The 16,717-nt window shown below is 36.7% G+C and overlaps 1 pseudogene; it reads right to left on the reverse strand.

The window, feature by feature from the left end:
- Window positions 1-513: 513 nt before the first annotated feature.
- LOC148844917 (ABC transporter G family member 15-like) lies at window positions 514-9,341 on the reverse strand (annotated as a pseudogene).
- Window positions 9,342-16,717: the final 7,376 nt, after the last annotated feature.

The raw sequence follows: 16,717 nt of genomic DNA on the forward strand, positions 1-16,717 counted from the left end.
TTTTTTCTCTAAATTAATTGGTAGATGCATTAAATCCCAAATTTAAGCAGGGTTGTATAAGTCATTTTAATTCTTCTGTTAGAGAAAACGGTTTATGGATCTGACAGGTGAGGTTTAGGTCCAATACAAAAAAATGAGGAGATGTTTCAGTATTTAAGAGAAATATCAGGGGAGGTTCAAGTCTTTTACCCTAATATTTAAGCACTATGTGTTTATCAATTCTTAAGATCAAACATTACAGACATTTTTCCACTGGAATATTATATATTTTTTTTCTATTTGACAAGTAGTTAACAATGGTTCGTACTAATAATTGTATCATTTCTTATTAATCTGAAACCCCTTCCATAATCTTGTCAGTGTTAGAATTATTATTAGTAATGTTTAGATTTGTACCATTGTAGGTGGTCTTTAACTTTTTTTCTTAATTTCATGAGTTTAAGTAATAAATTCATAAGACAGATTAGAAGAACTATAAAAATGGTAGGTTGTGAAATGAACTTGTTATTATTCTTATGGGAGTGGAGAGCTGAGACCCTCTTGATAAGATAATGGGAGGGATGCATGCAGCTTGATGGCAGATGATTTTCCCTTGGATTTTGAAGGCTTACTGCTAAGCTTCTGCAGTCTTTTCCTGGCATAAAGGGTGTGGAACAACGGTATTGTTCCCTCTTTCAGTTTGAGTATGAAGAAGAAGAGTACTCTGTACAATATGAGAATGATTACGACAACAGTCAAGTCCCACCACTTCGAGTGATCCAATGAAATGCCAAAAATTGTTGGACGACTACATTGCCTTTCAGTTTAGGATCGCCAGGTACTAGAGGATCATACTCGAACCCTAGCAATTGGTTCTTGTACGAACCCTGCATTTGAACAAGGATAAACTTTATTTCAGTACATCTAATGTGATTAATTAATATTTCAAAACGAGTCTAAATTTAATCAAGATTTGGTAAGCATTTTGCATTTGAAGAGCATATCCACCCCATGATAAATCTATCTAAGACAGTTGATCAGTAAGGCCTTGATAAATTTGTTTTGTTTCTCTTGTATCTTAAATGTTAGATGAGTACACTAATGGTTGTAAATTAAGAGTGCAAAATGGGTTGGATCACTTTGGGCTGTTATCAGTGTGGACAGAACAGAATTGTAATTGGAGTTCCCAAAATTCTGAGTGATAAATTAAGTGGAATGTCATAGATTTTTAATAATTTGAATGGCATTGTGAGGGTGTTCATTCATGTATCTGAAAATTCGTCATACAGTTAAGGATGAATGGCATTGTAAGTCACATTTACAGGAAATGATCAACCTGTAAATGCCCATGAAGTAAAACTGATATATGAAACTGAGTATCGCCAAAATGGTTTGGGAAGATCAGACAACAATCAATAAAATCCAGAACTCAGCATCATAATTACCTAAGCACAAAACCATGGAGCCAAAGAGCAAGGTGATAGGTGATCAGATGAAGAAGATGATGATGACCATGAATGATATATATAACAGATGAACAAAAAGTTTGAGGTTTTATTGCAAATTGCTTTCTTACAATAACTCCAATCCCAACAAGGACTCCCATCATGTAGTTGGGTACTAATGATGAAACAACCATTATGCAGCTTTCTACCGAAGCGATGCAGCCAAAAATGTTAGTGCACATGAAAGCAAGGTGAGTAAGCTCGTGGTGAAATTTGACCATGTAAAAGCTTATTGTGCCAGTAGCCACAGACACTGCCAACAAGAAAGGGATGAGGAGAGGAAGTTGGAAAGAACATAAACTGCATTCCCATAATGTCCATTGAGCCTTTCACGATAGAAAACCTGTTTCAGAAAGAAAGTGAGACATTACTGAAAGCTTAACAAAACTATTTTCTTATGTATTTATTTATTTATTTATTCCATCAATTGTCCCATTGTTTAAGTTACTTGCCTTCATTTCTTCAATGAAAGATGGGAACACTCCTATGGACATGAATGCCATGAAGCGTGTCACAAATGCACCACAAGATCCTCTAGCCAAGATTGAACTGTAGCTGGTTCCTACGTCAAAATAGATGGTGCCAACGCTTATAGATACCGCAATGTAGACAACCAACCTTAACCAGTAATATCCAAGATCCCTCGACATGTTCAACAAAGGCCTCCGAGTCAAGGTGGAGAGCTGCTTTGATCTAATGACCAGTCCTTCCTGAATTGACATGATCGAAAATATATTCTTTAGCAGTTTCAAATCATATAGAAGTAACTAGCTACTTTGTTAGTTGTTACTGTATTTATGATTCAGTAATGTGTGAAAAGGCCTCTGTTGACGGTTGCATCTAATAAGCAACGATTCATCAGTCCTTCAATTTTGTTATATAATTTGGGTGTTTGTTTTTCTTGTGGGGGTGGTTCATAAATATGGCAAACATTCAATTTTGTTGAAGTTCAAAATGCTTACAATGAGTTTGAGTTCTCTAATCCGTTCTCTGGTACTTGTTGCGTACCCTGATGTCTTATATTTATCAACAAGGATATCTTTGATCTTCGAACTTGCAAGCTCCATTAAAGGATCTGATGATGCTTGAATTTCCTGTAACATTAAAAAGTTTCCTTTTACTGGAATTCTGGTCAAAGAAAGCAAGCAGGACGACCGGAGGGACAGAAAATCACAGAACAAAGAAACAAATCTAAGTTAGATACAAGAGATCCGCTTATAGTAACAGCTACAACGTCAAAATCTGTATTGATACAACGAAGGAAATGATCGGAAGGACTTCTTTTACTCGGACAAGGGAACCCGGCTTCAGCAAGTAACTGTATGAAGAAAAACCAAACATAGATCCGTGACAGACTACAACCATTAAGAGATCGATATTTGCAGGATTATTACATTGGTACTTAATTACGTACCTGGGTAGCCATCTGCGCTTTTCCAAAATAAACGGCTTCTCCACCCGAGAGGAGAAACAAATCGTCGAACAGTTCGAACAGCTTGGCTGGTGTATTGAACAGATAACAATCTTTCCATCAGAAGCGATGCTGCTTAGAGTTTGTGTAAAAACCAAAGCTTTTCTGGTTTAATTTTTTTCAGCTTTTTTATTCATTGAGAATTCAAATATATATACACATAAACACAACCATCGAACCTCCTAAGCTTATGGCAACTAGAACTCTTAAGTTTACAGGGACTCAAACATATCTTTCCTATCCTATTTGAACAATTCATGATAAGGAAAACGATAAGAAGATATATACAAACAAGATAATACACTGAACGGACTCCTAATCCTAACACCCCCCCTCAAGTTAGAGCATACAGATTGTGAATGCCCAACTTGCAGAAAAAGTACTCAAATGCTCTACGATCCAGTGCCTTTGTAAAAATGTCAGACAACTGAACAGTAGTCGACACATAAGCAGGACAAATGCAACCATTTTGAATCTCATCACATACAAAATGGCAATCAATTCCAATATGTTTCGTACGCTCATGAAAAACTGGGTTTTCTGCAATATGCAAGACTGCCTGACTATCACAATATAATCGCATTGGGTTTGAATGCGTAACTTCAAGAGCCAATAACAATCCCTTCAGCCATTTTAATTCATACGTGGCCGTGGCCATAGAACGATACTCTGCTTCTGCTGAAGAACGAGCCACAATGTATTGTTTCTTAGTTTTCCAGGAAATAGGTGATTTTCCAAGCAGAATAAACCATCCAAACAGATAACGTCGGGACAAAGGACAATTCTCCCAGTCTGAATCGCACCATGCATATAATTGTAAGTCATAATCTGAGCGTAAGAGAATTCCTTGACCAGGGTTTCCTTTTAAGTAGCGCACTACTTGCAATGCAGTCTCCCGATGTCTTTCTTGCGGTTACTGCATAAATTGGGACAGAACATGCACACAATAAGACAACTCTAGATGAGTTGCTGAGAGATAAACAAGTTTGCCCACCAAGCACTTGTATCGCTTAGGATCAGATAAGAGAGGCCCATCTGTCAAGGCAAGATTGTGAATCTGCTCCAGAGGAAAAGGAACAGTTTTGCACCAAGTAATCCAACTTCAGAGATAATATCCAAAGCATACTTATGTTGAGACAGAAAAATTATTGTTGAGTTTCGGGCAACTTCAATGCCCAAAAAATATTTCAATGGTCCCAAGTCTTTCATATGGAAGCAATCATTCAAATATTTCTTGAAGACTTGAATTGCCATACGATCATTACCTGACACGATAATGTTATTCACATACACGAGAACAAGCACATGCACCCTATCTCGATGTAGGGTGAAGAGGGAGTAATCTGAACATGATTGTTGAAACCCATATGTCTTCAAGGCTGTGGTTAATTAGCAAACCAACATCTCAGCGCTTGTTTTAAGCCATACAGAGATTTTCGCAACTGACACACCATGCTTGGTTTATCCGATTGAAAACCAGGAGGCATTCGCATGCGGACTTCCTCATGAAAGTCACCATGCAAGAATGCGTTATGTACGTCCATCTGATGAAGCTCCCAATTTCTAGCTGCTGCAAATGCAAGGAAGGTACGGACAGTAACCATTTCTGCAACTGGGGCAAAAGTTTCATTATAATCAATTCCCTCAACCTGCTTGTTCCCAAAAATCACGAGACAGGCTTTGTATATTTCCACTGTCCCATCAGCATTATACTTGATTCGATACACCCATTTGCATCCTATGGCTCGTTTTCCGGATGACAAAGGCTCCACAATCCATGTTTGATTATTTTCAAGTGTTTGTATTTCTTTCTGTATTGCATCCTTCCATTTTTCATCTTTTACGGCCTCAGCAAAAGAAGTAGGTTCAACTCCTATATTAATTGCTACCAAGAAAGCACGATGTCGACAAGAAAAATTGTTACAGTTCACATAGTTATCTATGGGATAAGGACTACTTGCAGAATGTGATTGGCCGAGTGAGCTTGCAAAGGGACACAGAGAGGGACTCAAGCGCTATGTGGTGTGAAGCACATAATCTCTCAACCTTGTGGACTGCTGTTTCTGTCGATGCCCACACCCTAAATGAAATCCAGAGTGCTGCTGATGCTCAACATCGCCACCCCCTGACATCAGGACTGTCTTCGCTTGCAATTTCTATGGTGGCGTCACAAGAATGCATGGGTTCACCAGCATTTGCATTCGAGTCTACGTGGGTTTCTTCTTCTACACTGACTCCTTTTTCAGCGAGTTCACCTCGCTGGTTAGCCTCCATCTTGCCATTTGCTAGTCCAGGTAAATAAGTGGATGGTACCAACACCTCATCTGTCCCACTATTCCACAATTAAATTGGCCTTGTACTTTGTCCGGTTATGCATCTTCCTTGTGTGCATACGGGATTCATGCTCTAAAAAAGTAATATCTCTTGATGCAAAGAACATGCCGGAATCTAAATCATACAAGCTCCATCATTTCTTTCCAAAAGGATACCCAACAAAAACAAACCGTCTGCTTCGACTGACAAATTTATCCCCTTCATGTCCATGATTGTGCGCATATGCTAAGCAACCAAAAACTCACAAATTATCATAAGAAGGAGGTCACCCAAATAACATTTCATAGGGAGTCTTTTCCATCAACAAAATGGACAGTGTCCGATTGATCAAATAACATGCGGTCAGGACACATTCCCTCCAAAATTCAATAGGCAAGCTGGCTTGAAAGCGCAAGGCTCGGGCGACATTGAGTATATAGTGGTGCTTGCGTTCAACCCTCCCGTTTTGTTGAGAGGTCCCGACACAAGTGGTTTGATGAATAATACTACTTTTAGCAAAATAATTAGCCAAGCATACAAACTCAGTCCCATTATCGGTACGGATCACCTTTACGGGTTTGTTAAATTGCCTTTGAAACATAACAAAAAAAATATCGAAGAATCATTTCACTTCCGTCTTATCAAACAGAAGATAAATCGAAACGCTTCTAGAAAAATTGTCTACTATGGTCAAGAAATAATGAGCACCACAAGAAGCTGCAGTTCTATAAGGACCCTACAAATCACAATGAATTAACTCAAAAGTATCAGATGCTTTATTATTACTAGAAACAAACTCTTCTCGACATTGTTTAGCTCGGAAGCATACATTACAATTCTTAATACTGTCATCATTATTATTCTTAGTACTAATAAAATGCAACAACTTAACAATTCTATAAGAAAGATTTCTTAACCTTTGATGCCAAATATCATACGTCCTACTTTCTTTAGTTTTCATTGCTCCTGTTGATTTAATGCTCCAGAAATAATAGAGTCCCTCTTGCTGTTCACCCGCTCCAATCAACATCATCGTAGTGCGGTCTTGTATCACACAAAATTTATTAGTGAACTAGACAATACAATTTGATTCCTCAATCAATTGTGATACAAAAAGTAAATTGCAATTCAAACTAAGCACATATAAAACACTAGTCCGTTTCAAATGATCGTCTAGTGCAAATGTGTCTTCTTTCTCTGCTATTGTCGCTTTCCCGTCTGGTAGCCCGACAGAGCACGGAATGACATTCTTTATGTCTCTCATCGACTCGAGGCTTCCTGTCATATGATGAGAGGCCCTTGTGTCTATTATCCATTCTGACAATTTTTGCTTACCACTTAGTCGTTAACTCTCATCTTTCTGTGTATTCAAAAGGTTGAGTAACATGTTCCACTGCTCACTACTCAGTCCATTTAACCCAGTCTTGGCTCCATCAATTGATTCTCCTTGAGACGCATTGCCTTGCGTAGAGGCTTTGGCTGTATTGGCCTTGACTTGGCCGCCATGACCTTTTCCTCCTACCCCTGCTCCTTGTTTCTGTCCACCACACCCTCCGCTCGACGGCATGGAGGTGGTGGGCTACAATAGGGGAGCCGGGTTCGTCTGGCTGAAGCAGAGGAAAGGAACGCAGCACACCTTCAAGCAGGTCTCGTACGCGAATGAGATCACCGCCTTTGTGGAGAACCACTGGATGAAGAAGCTGACTAGGGTCAAGAGTAAGGGGTTCCTGATTTGGATCACCTTGTCGAATATCTACGTCGACGATCCCGCTTCCAGTAAGATCTCGTTCAAAGTGCCGGCCGAAATCTCTCGTTCGTTCCTCATCTATACTTTCGAGCTTGAAGAAGAAGCAAATAAGAAGGAAGAGTGCCGAACTGAATCTGGAGTGCAAAGCTTGTCCTTTTGCCGGTGCCGAACAATCGTTGCTGCCGCCATTGATCTCCAGAGGTCTTGGAATGCAAACCTCTTGCTCCTGTTTCGTGGCACTGATACCATGTAAAAACCAGAGCTTTTCTGGTTTATTCTTTTTCTATTTTTTTTATTAATTGAGAATTCAAATATATATACACATGAACACAACCACCGAACCTCCTAAACTTATGGCAACTAGAACTCTTAAATTTACAGGGAATCAAACGTATATTTCCTATACTATCTGAAATATTCATGATAAGGAAAGGATAAGAACATTTATACAAACAAGATAATACACTGAACGAACTCCTAATCCTAACAGTTTGCATCACAAAGAAAGCTGCTGCGCTATCTAGTCCACTTGTTGGTTCGTCAAGAAACAAGAGAGGCGGACCTGTTTGAATCTCAAGTGCAATACTAAGTCTCCTCTCCGCCACTGATACCTCTCAAATGCCAGTTTCCTATCATAGTGTCTACACAGTCTTCGAGACACATTTTCATGATTGTGCCTTCAACTAACTTATTGATTCTTTCTTTGCTGAAAGAATCAGGAAGCCTTACGTGAGCTGAGTATGTGATTGTTTCTCAAACGATCAGAGTTCCCAACAAAACATCCTCTTGGGTCACATAGGCCTGAATACAAGAATAGATAATAGTAGATCCGTTAGAAAGAAGAGATTATAGTCATCTTTTGGTTGTTTAATCTAGTATACTTACAACGAATCCATGGTTTAGTTTCATCTTCTTTCCATTGAATAAACATTACCAGTCATAATAGTGTTTCCTGAAAGTCTACCTGTTGCAAATCCGCAGAGATAAAAATCATTTATATTGGAAAAAAAGTTAGAATTGAACCAGCATTTCTGTTAATTTTGCGGTGAATATGTAGTTTGTTTTCTTCCCTTTTGAACTTGTTTTGATATAAATGACAAAGAAAGCAGAGTTTTCATCGTGAAATTAAAGTGAAAATTTTAACTCAAAATATTTCTGCATGATAAATTTTCTTCTATTTCATGTTGCAGGAAGTAGAGGCAAATCATTCATTCTTAATCAGACAAAAGCAAGTGGGCCTGGCCTGAACAATAAATTTCTGGGCTTGGGCTTAGGTTTTGTGTCCTTACTTGTTGGTTGTGGTTTGTCCTAGATATAAGTATTTTATATGTAATTTGTAGACCTGAAAGCCCAGCTTTGGTCCTAGGTGTAGGCTTAGGTTAAACCCCTTATATCAGGTGCTAACCTGGCTTATGATCACTCCTAATCTACAACCTAGCAAGGCATATAAAGAAGTGGGGTAAGCCCGAAACGGGATTCTATGTTTTATTTATACCAGTAAGGGTGTCAATGGACTGGATTCGGATTGGGTCCCGTTCAAATCGCATTTAAATTGGACGGGTTGGATGGTCCATGCTTTTGCATTGGATTGGACTGGTCCGTGTTATTTTGGTACTAAGTACTAAGTAATTGGTGGACCAAAACAGACAAAGCCGATTAGTAGACCTGGCAATTGAGTTCGGTGGGTCGGGTTTGGATTGGGTCAAGGTACTTTGGGTTAATTTCGGGTTGGATTATCAAATTCTAGACCCTAATCCTAAATGTTCGGGTTAGGGTTGACCCATGGGTCAATTCAGGTCATTCCAAAAAATAATTGAAATTAAAAAAAATAAAGAAAAATTACATAAAAAGTGTCAAAGTTAAAAGAATTGACCTTAAAATTCCAAGTATAAAATAAAAAACTTGAACATTTAATAATTTAAAGAGTAAACGATAAAAAGTAAAGACTAAATAGAAGAAATTAAAGAGTGGAAACTTCTAAGAATGCATAAATAATCCCAATTAGTCTTGACAATCGGGTCAGCAGGTTGACCCATGACCCAACCTAATCCAACCCAGTTTTTTTTGGAGTAGGTCGGGTTGGGTCATTTTCACATTCGGGTAGCTAAATATGAGACCCTAACCCTATTTTTTCAGGGTGGGTTGGGTCGGGTTCGCGGGTTGGGTCAACTTTTTGCCAAGTCTACCGATTAGTCCACAAACCATCTGAAGAGCGATTTGTTACTTCGGATTCCAACTCTCCATGTCTCCAACCTAGGGTTTCTCCAAGCGAACTCTCTCCAACAGCTTTTTTTTCAACGGATCTCTCACCGGCGACTATCTCCATTGATTTGCTTGAGCTGCGTGTATAGAGAATGTGTTGTCTTCACTAGCGGCTATCTCTAAGCATTTCACAACATTTCTCACCGGCGTCTATCTCTCTCCGACAACTTTCTCTCTAACATTTTTATCTCCGGCAATTTTCTCTCTCCAACGGCCATCTTTCTTCTGTGAAGTGCAATCAATCATTAAAATAGGTAATATACCACCCCTTAGTTGGCTTCCTTGATGGTGCAACTCGTCTGTCTTGTAATCTAGTTTGTTGTTTGGTTCGTGCTTGAAGTGGCTGTCTAATTGTGTTTGTGCTAAGTCTAGTGATGCTCAATCTTGCTTTGTCTTATGTAGTATCTAGGCCTGTTCTATAGGCCCGTGGGTTTAAATTCGGGCCAAAAATCCCGGCCTGTAATAAATTCGAGTTGGGCTTGGGTTTTGTCAAAATAACCCGGTTCGAGCCCGGCCCGGCCCGAGTCTGGCCCGACCTAAAATTAGACTTAAAATGGGTTATGTGATTATGTCCATTTGAATATTTTTTTTTTGATTTAAGAATGTAAAACTGTGTTTTAAAACGTAAAAGTAAGGGAAAAAAACCATATTGTAGGCCCATTGTTCATTTAAATAGGAAAAAAAAGCATATGAATTTTTAATTCTAATTTGGATAGGAAAAATTGTAATTTTTTTTATTAGGTCAGGCCTCAGGCTTTTTATCAGGGCCGGGCTCGCGCCCAAGTTATAGGCCCGTTGGTCGAACCGGACTCGGGCTTGGGCCTAGTGTATTTTTCTTAATGATGAATAAAAGCCCGGCCTAAGCCCGACCTGGCCCAGCCCATGAACAGGTCTAATAGTATCTATCTGTTTTTTGTTTCTTTTTTTTTAGAAAATTGAACTTAGGATGCCTGATTTTTAAGTAGTGGTTGTTCCGGCCAGTTTGCTATTTCAGTCCACCAATTACTAACATTTTTCATATCCTTTACTTTACGTCCATTTTTTGTAGTTGACAAACCAGCAACAGGGATGCATTTTTATTTGAATCAGAGGGTTTGCTCTTTTAATGAAAGATTGTAATAGAATAAAATTCACAGTTTTTCATTTAGGAAATTTATGAGTCATCTTGTCATCCATTGTAGGGTTGCATCTAAAAGATGATTCTCAAAATATTGAAAGAAAAAGATGAAGGGGGTGTTCTATATGAATTATTTTTCATGTGAGTTTCAAAACAAATGAGAGCCATCTGGTTTGAAAATAGATTGGATGTGCATGTGTTGTTTCCAAAACTGAAAGATGAAGGGGATGCTCTATGTGAATTATTTTTCATGCGAGTTCCAAAACAAATGAGAGCCACATGGTTTGAGAATAGATTGGGTTGTACATGTGTTTCCAAAAATGAAACGAATTGGTTCTTGCTTGTAATGTTTTGGGTGGGCATTGTTAATTATATGTTTGCTTTCTGCAAAATTTCAGGATGCCAATGTCAATGTACCAACTGCTTTTGCTTTTCACTCAACAGATTCCTTGTTTTCTTGGTGGGTGAGCCTCCTTTATTGCCTCTGGCTTTCCATTGGTTTGGTTAATGGGGACAATAGGAAGAATGTTGAATTGTAGCATATGCCATGCATCTAGGTTGGATATTTTTGTTACATATATTGTATTTTTTCTTATATTTTTTATAAAATATTTGTTTATAAAATTTGGATTCTATTGGACCTAGTCCATTTGTAATGGTTTATATTGGATTAGGTTGGGTTGAATCAATATCTAGTTTATTGATAGAAGATAAGATTGGAGCTGTCAATGGACCAGGTTTGAATTGGACACAATCTGAATTAAAACCAAATTCAGAAAATAAGATTGGGGCTGTCCATGGACAGCCCTACAAATACCATGGGGATCCGGGAAATGGGGAAAATAGTCATCCCTACAAATCCCATCCATGGATAGAAGACCTATAAAAGAGCATCTAATTTCCTTCCTTTGTCCTAAACCTATGGAAGTAGGGGTGTTAATGGACCGGTTTTGGGTTGGGCCCTGTACAGATAAAAATCAATTTGGATGGATTGGATGGATAATAAGACATTGAATTGGACTAGTCCAGAATTAATGGTCCAAAATATTTATTAGATTGGATTGGACCTGGTCCATCCATGATGGATTTATATTGGATTGGGTGGGATTGAACCAATATCTGTTCCATTGATAGAACGGTCCAAACATATTCATTGGATTGGATTGGATTGGAATCAATCTAAATTAAAACCAATTTGAACAGATTGGACGATCCAAACATTGAATTGGACTGATATCTAACATGACCCAACATATTCATCGGATTGGATTGGGCCTGGTTCATCTGTAATGGATTCATTTCAAACCAGATCGAATTGGACCAATATCCGAACCATTGACAGTCCTATATGGAAGAACTTTTGAATATGCAAAAGCTTGCCACGTTTTCTACATAAACTCTCAATTATAGGCAATAATCAAACTAAAAATTGTTTAATGCTAGCAACACTGGTGCTGAAGTTGGAGAGTGACAGACGACCACCATCAGGTTACTTACCTATCAGGCTTTAGAGGAACAGCCAAGCTTTTCTTGATGTATTTCTGCTGAAATATTGTTGAATATGGCACAATTTGCACATTTTAAATTTGGAATCTTTTCAGCATTTCTCTTTTAGTTCTCCTATTTCAAAGGTTAATAAACAAAGAATGATGACTCTTGAGTCTAGTTAGTAGTAGCAGAGTATACATAGAGTAGGGTTGCAAGTTGAATCGGATTAACTAGGTAGATTCAAATTTGATTTGTTTACATTTGAATTCAAATTATTGGATTAATGTTGGATTTGAATTGAATTTGGATTGCAAATAGGATATTCAATAATATAAATAAAAATTACCAAAATATATAAATTAAATTAAATTACTTTGATATTATAATACATAAATTAAAAAATTAAATACGATATTGAATCATATAAATAAATTAATTTAAAACAACTTCTATGTTAGCAAAAACAATAGAACCTACGTTATTTTGGTGACTCCTCTCGATACATAATAATGGTAACATTAAAAGTTCGGCCGGCCGCAAGTATTGACACAATCCATAAGGTGATTTCAATGGTTTTGTTACTTTTTCCCATGGTTGAGTAGTTGGGAGGATGGTTGATCTCACCATGATGACTTGGGTATTGGTGGTATGGCTCTTAATTGATGCACATTAGAACTTGATAATTTGATAAAGGGCTCCCATTCCAAAGGGAGCACTTAATGTGGAAGAGACTTGTACATGTACATGAGGGAGAAATTGCTCGGATGCACATATAAGTATATGAGGAAAAAATCATATATTGGAAATGATTGAGAGGTATAAGCTGGGGACATTTTAATTATTTAAGTGGTATTTGGTAGTGTGTATATATTGTGGATGAGACCGTTTTGATTCCGTTTACGGTATGATAGCATTTTGCTATGTGTGGACAATCCTCGCCCATAAAATAGTATGGACAGTGATGGATCACACTCCAATTTATTATCCATAATATTTTCTTGTGGATGGTCCACTGTATGTTGTGGACATTTTGTGGGAAGGTTTCAGTATAACGCACCTGCGTTACATTGGTCCAATTACTCTCATTTTATTTAATCTTTTAATAACTTTTAAATTTTAAATTTTAAATTTTAAAATTTTAATATTTTATAAAAAAATAAAATTTAATGTTAATTCTAGCACAAATCTGATGGTTCTTCTTCTCAACTCTTTTTCATTATTTAAGTATTAATTTTTTAATATTTTTATCATTTAAAATGTTAATTTTTTTAAATATTTAAAAAATACAATTGTTGTCTACATATTGATGGCTTTTTTTTCAATTTATTTACCATATAAAATGCAAAAATTAGACATTATTGATCGACTATGTAGATCTCCCATAAAATATAAATGAGATACATGGAATAAAAAAGTATGGTGTGAATCCACACCACACTTACAGAATGCCATTGTGGGTGTGAACTGATTTGATCCACACATTGTGGTGTAGATTGATCCCTAATATAGGGTATGGTGTGGAGTGGTCCACACCCACCAATTTATCAACCACATTATAGATTAAGTTTTTGTATCAAAAGCGGTATCCAACTCTTGTGTGTAACACAAGCTCCACGGTTTTGATTTCTTCCTCTAATCCACAATACTAATGTTTTAAATGCAGAAATCATCTTATGAATGTGGATCATTTGGCAGCCAACCCAATTGATGTCAAAGAAGGCATAAATGCAAGGTGGTGGATGGGTGAAGCAGACCATGAGATATAATTCATTTTCTTCATAATTCTCTTTCACAGCTGGTGAACATCATTAATTTGGGAATTCTAGATCCCAACAAAGCTTGCATTAACCACAACAAATTAATTTGACTGACGCCCCATATTACTACAGAAACTGTAGTAGCTCTTTCCTATTTGCACTCTCTCCTGCTATCATTGACAAATTAAGATATTTGATTGGTCAATGTCCTTAGATGATAATTATATGTCAAGAGTGTCAAAATAGGAGCTAGCTTTAATATTGGCTTTGTTGGACATTGGGATACCTGGACCTTGAACATTTTTACACAAGTTAAGTGAAGTCGTTGCACCTTTAACAAATTATCACAAGATCATGCATGGTTAAATTGTTAGGATGTTGTTTAGATACAGAGGTCCTCTCTTTAAGTTTATGAGTTTATTTATATTGGAAATCTTTTCGGGCGCATTCATGATGACCGAGAATGAAAGCCAGTATTTATCATTTTTTATGGAAGAATTATTATTTAGATCTTGTTTGTTTTTCGGTAAGTTATTTATCTGGGTAAGTGTTTTTCAGAAAAAAATATCCGATTAAATAAGTATATTTATTTATGTTCTTTTATTTTCTAAGTAAATAAGGCAATGACCATTTTAATTATAATAATTTATTATTAAAATGGGTATTTTTGTCCCATTCAAGTGTTAATGACTTTCCTTCTATGTGAGAAAATTATTTAACCACCTAAGAAATGGGTATCACTACCTGGACAGGTGATACCCAAAAAAATAAATTTTCTCTTACTCCATGCATAAATCTAAAAAAAAGAACATAAATTTATTGGTCAATAAAAATAAAAATCCCATAAACTAACTTTTTCTCCTCTCAAAATCTAAAAAAAAAACTCGCCGTTAAAGAAAATCGTTCACCTTCATTCACTGATATTAACACACGGCATGCATGGAAGGAAGTTGAGTGTCGGTGCAGTGGGTATTAAAAGAGCAAATAAACTTAGACCCTACATATATATTAATGCACATCGTCTCTCAACTACAAAATTTTGGCTGTCCACGTTGGGTTCTCCCTCTGTGACACGATAGTTCACCCTACAATGCATCCATCTACCACCAATACTATTACAGGTAGTCTATGTCACCATACGTGTCATACAAGAAGAGACCCTTGTTAACAGCCCAGGCTGTCGAATTTAGACACCCAAAAAGATTCCCCTTCACTCCATCTTTCATTACATGCCGGCAATACTTTGTCATGGATGATCACTGAAAACTTAGTTCCAATTTTCTGGACTTGGGCCAGAATTTTGTGTTTAGTCCGGCCTGTGCCCTCAAGCCCACGTTAGGGGAGGCTTGCTAATTTATGCGGGGTGTCCAAATCACATCTGAGCATTATCATTTACCCTGAAATATAGATACGTCCCATACGCCGGTAGAGCCGTATTGGGCTTGGGCAGTATCGGATGGATAGTTTTTTTTTTTAATTTGGTTTAGAGGGACTGGTTTAAGGTCCATATACCCCCTAAATCAATCAAAACCCTAATAGGTATCGGCTGGTATGGGCTGATACATATTAATACTTTAAGCCTTGCCTGAATGAGATACAGAAACACTCCATTGATTAAATGAAAAAAATAAATAAATATCAGCCTGGTGTTTTGAATTTAAAACAGAAAGATATCATGTTCATATTTAATTTGGGGGATGGCGGGGGGTTTTGCACAGTTCTGGTTAAGATTTGTGGATGTTCATATTTAATTCGCGAATTGTCGATCCGACCAGCTTAGGAACTAAAGTACTTGTCTGGCATAAGAACCAAAGAGATCCAAATTCAATTTGAGAAATGACAGATATGTAAAATATAGATTAAAATTCGATACATTTATATATATGGTTATGGGATTTGAATACAATTTGATTAAAATATTAGTAAACTTATATAAAATTAGGATAACTTTATCAAATTAAATAAAAAAATATTTAATATAAATAGAAAAAATAAGTTTACCTAAATCATAAATTCAACTTAGTATTTAAAGAATTTCAAGAAATATTGAAATTCGATCTTATTAATAAATGACTCATTTTTTTTCAGATTCAATTGTGACTAAATTGACAAACCAATTCAACTTAAATGAATTGGATTCGAATCCGAATCATATCTAATCTGTCCATTTGCAGCACAAGGTCTGTGACAAGTTTGGTAACTTTCATTCAGAGGATTTATATCCCTAGATGAGTTTGCATCTCCCACACTTCGATTTAGTTTTTGAGAAGTGTCCCAGTACATGTGTATTATCATATGAATGGATATTTACACGTGTAATATTGGACAGCTTCTGTTTCTCATGGTACAGTTATAATATTATCTCATTATTATGTCCAAATGTGTCAACTTAACAAATTCTTTGCAGAAGGCATTAAATTTGATTATGTGACTTTTCTTTATGTTTCAGATTGTAGCCTTATTGGGTTCATGAAAAGGCTTTTAGCTATATTATAAATCCATGACCAAGTACATGGGATGAAAACCTGGTTTTAGAAATCATTTCTTTCATGGTTGATATGCTTGGTCAACATGATTCTAGAACACTATTTTTTCTTGGTAGGAAATAGTGTAAATCAATGTACACTTAGGATTGGAGACTAAAGAGTTAATTTAATGTAACTTTTTCCATTTAAGGGTGTTGATGGATCGGTTTTGGATTGAACCCCGTTCAGTCTAAAATCAATTTGGACAGATTAGATGGACCAACAAGATATATTGGATTAGACCAATCTGGTTCAAAATATTTATTAGATTGGATTGGACCTGGTCTGTCTGTAACAAATTTATATTGTATTGGATTGGATTAAACAAATATCTGGTCTATTGATATAAGATAAGAATATATATGTCAATAGACCGGATTTGGGTTGAAACTAATCTAAATCAAAATGAATTTAAACAGATTGGATGGTTCAGACATTGAATTGGACTGGTCCAAATTGGTCCAAAACATTCATTGAATTGGATTGGACTTGGTCCATTTATAATGGACTCACATTGGACTGGATCGGATTGGACCAAATCCAGTCCAATTGA

This window comes from Nelumbo lutea, chromosome 7, assembly GCF_056320005.1.
Source record: "Nelumbo lutea isolate HS-2025 chromosome 7, American lotus-T2T, whole genome shotgun sequence".
Lineage (NCBI taxonomy): Eukaryota > Viridiplantae > Streptophyta > Magnoliopsida > Proteales > Nelumbonaceae > Nelumbo > Nelumbo lutea.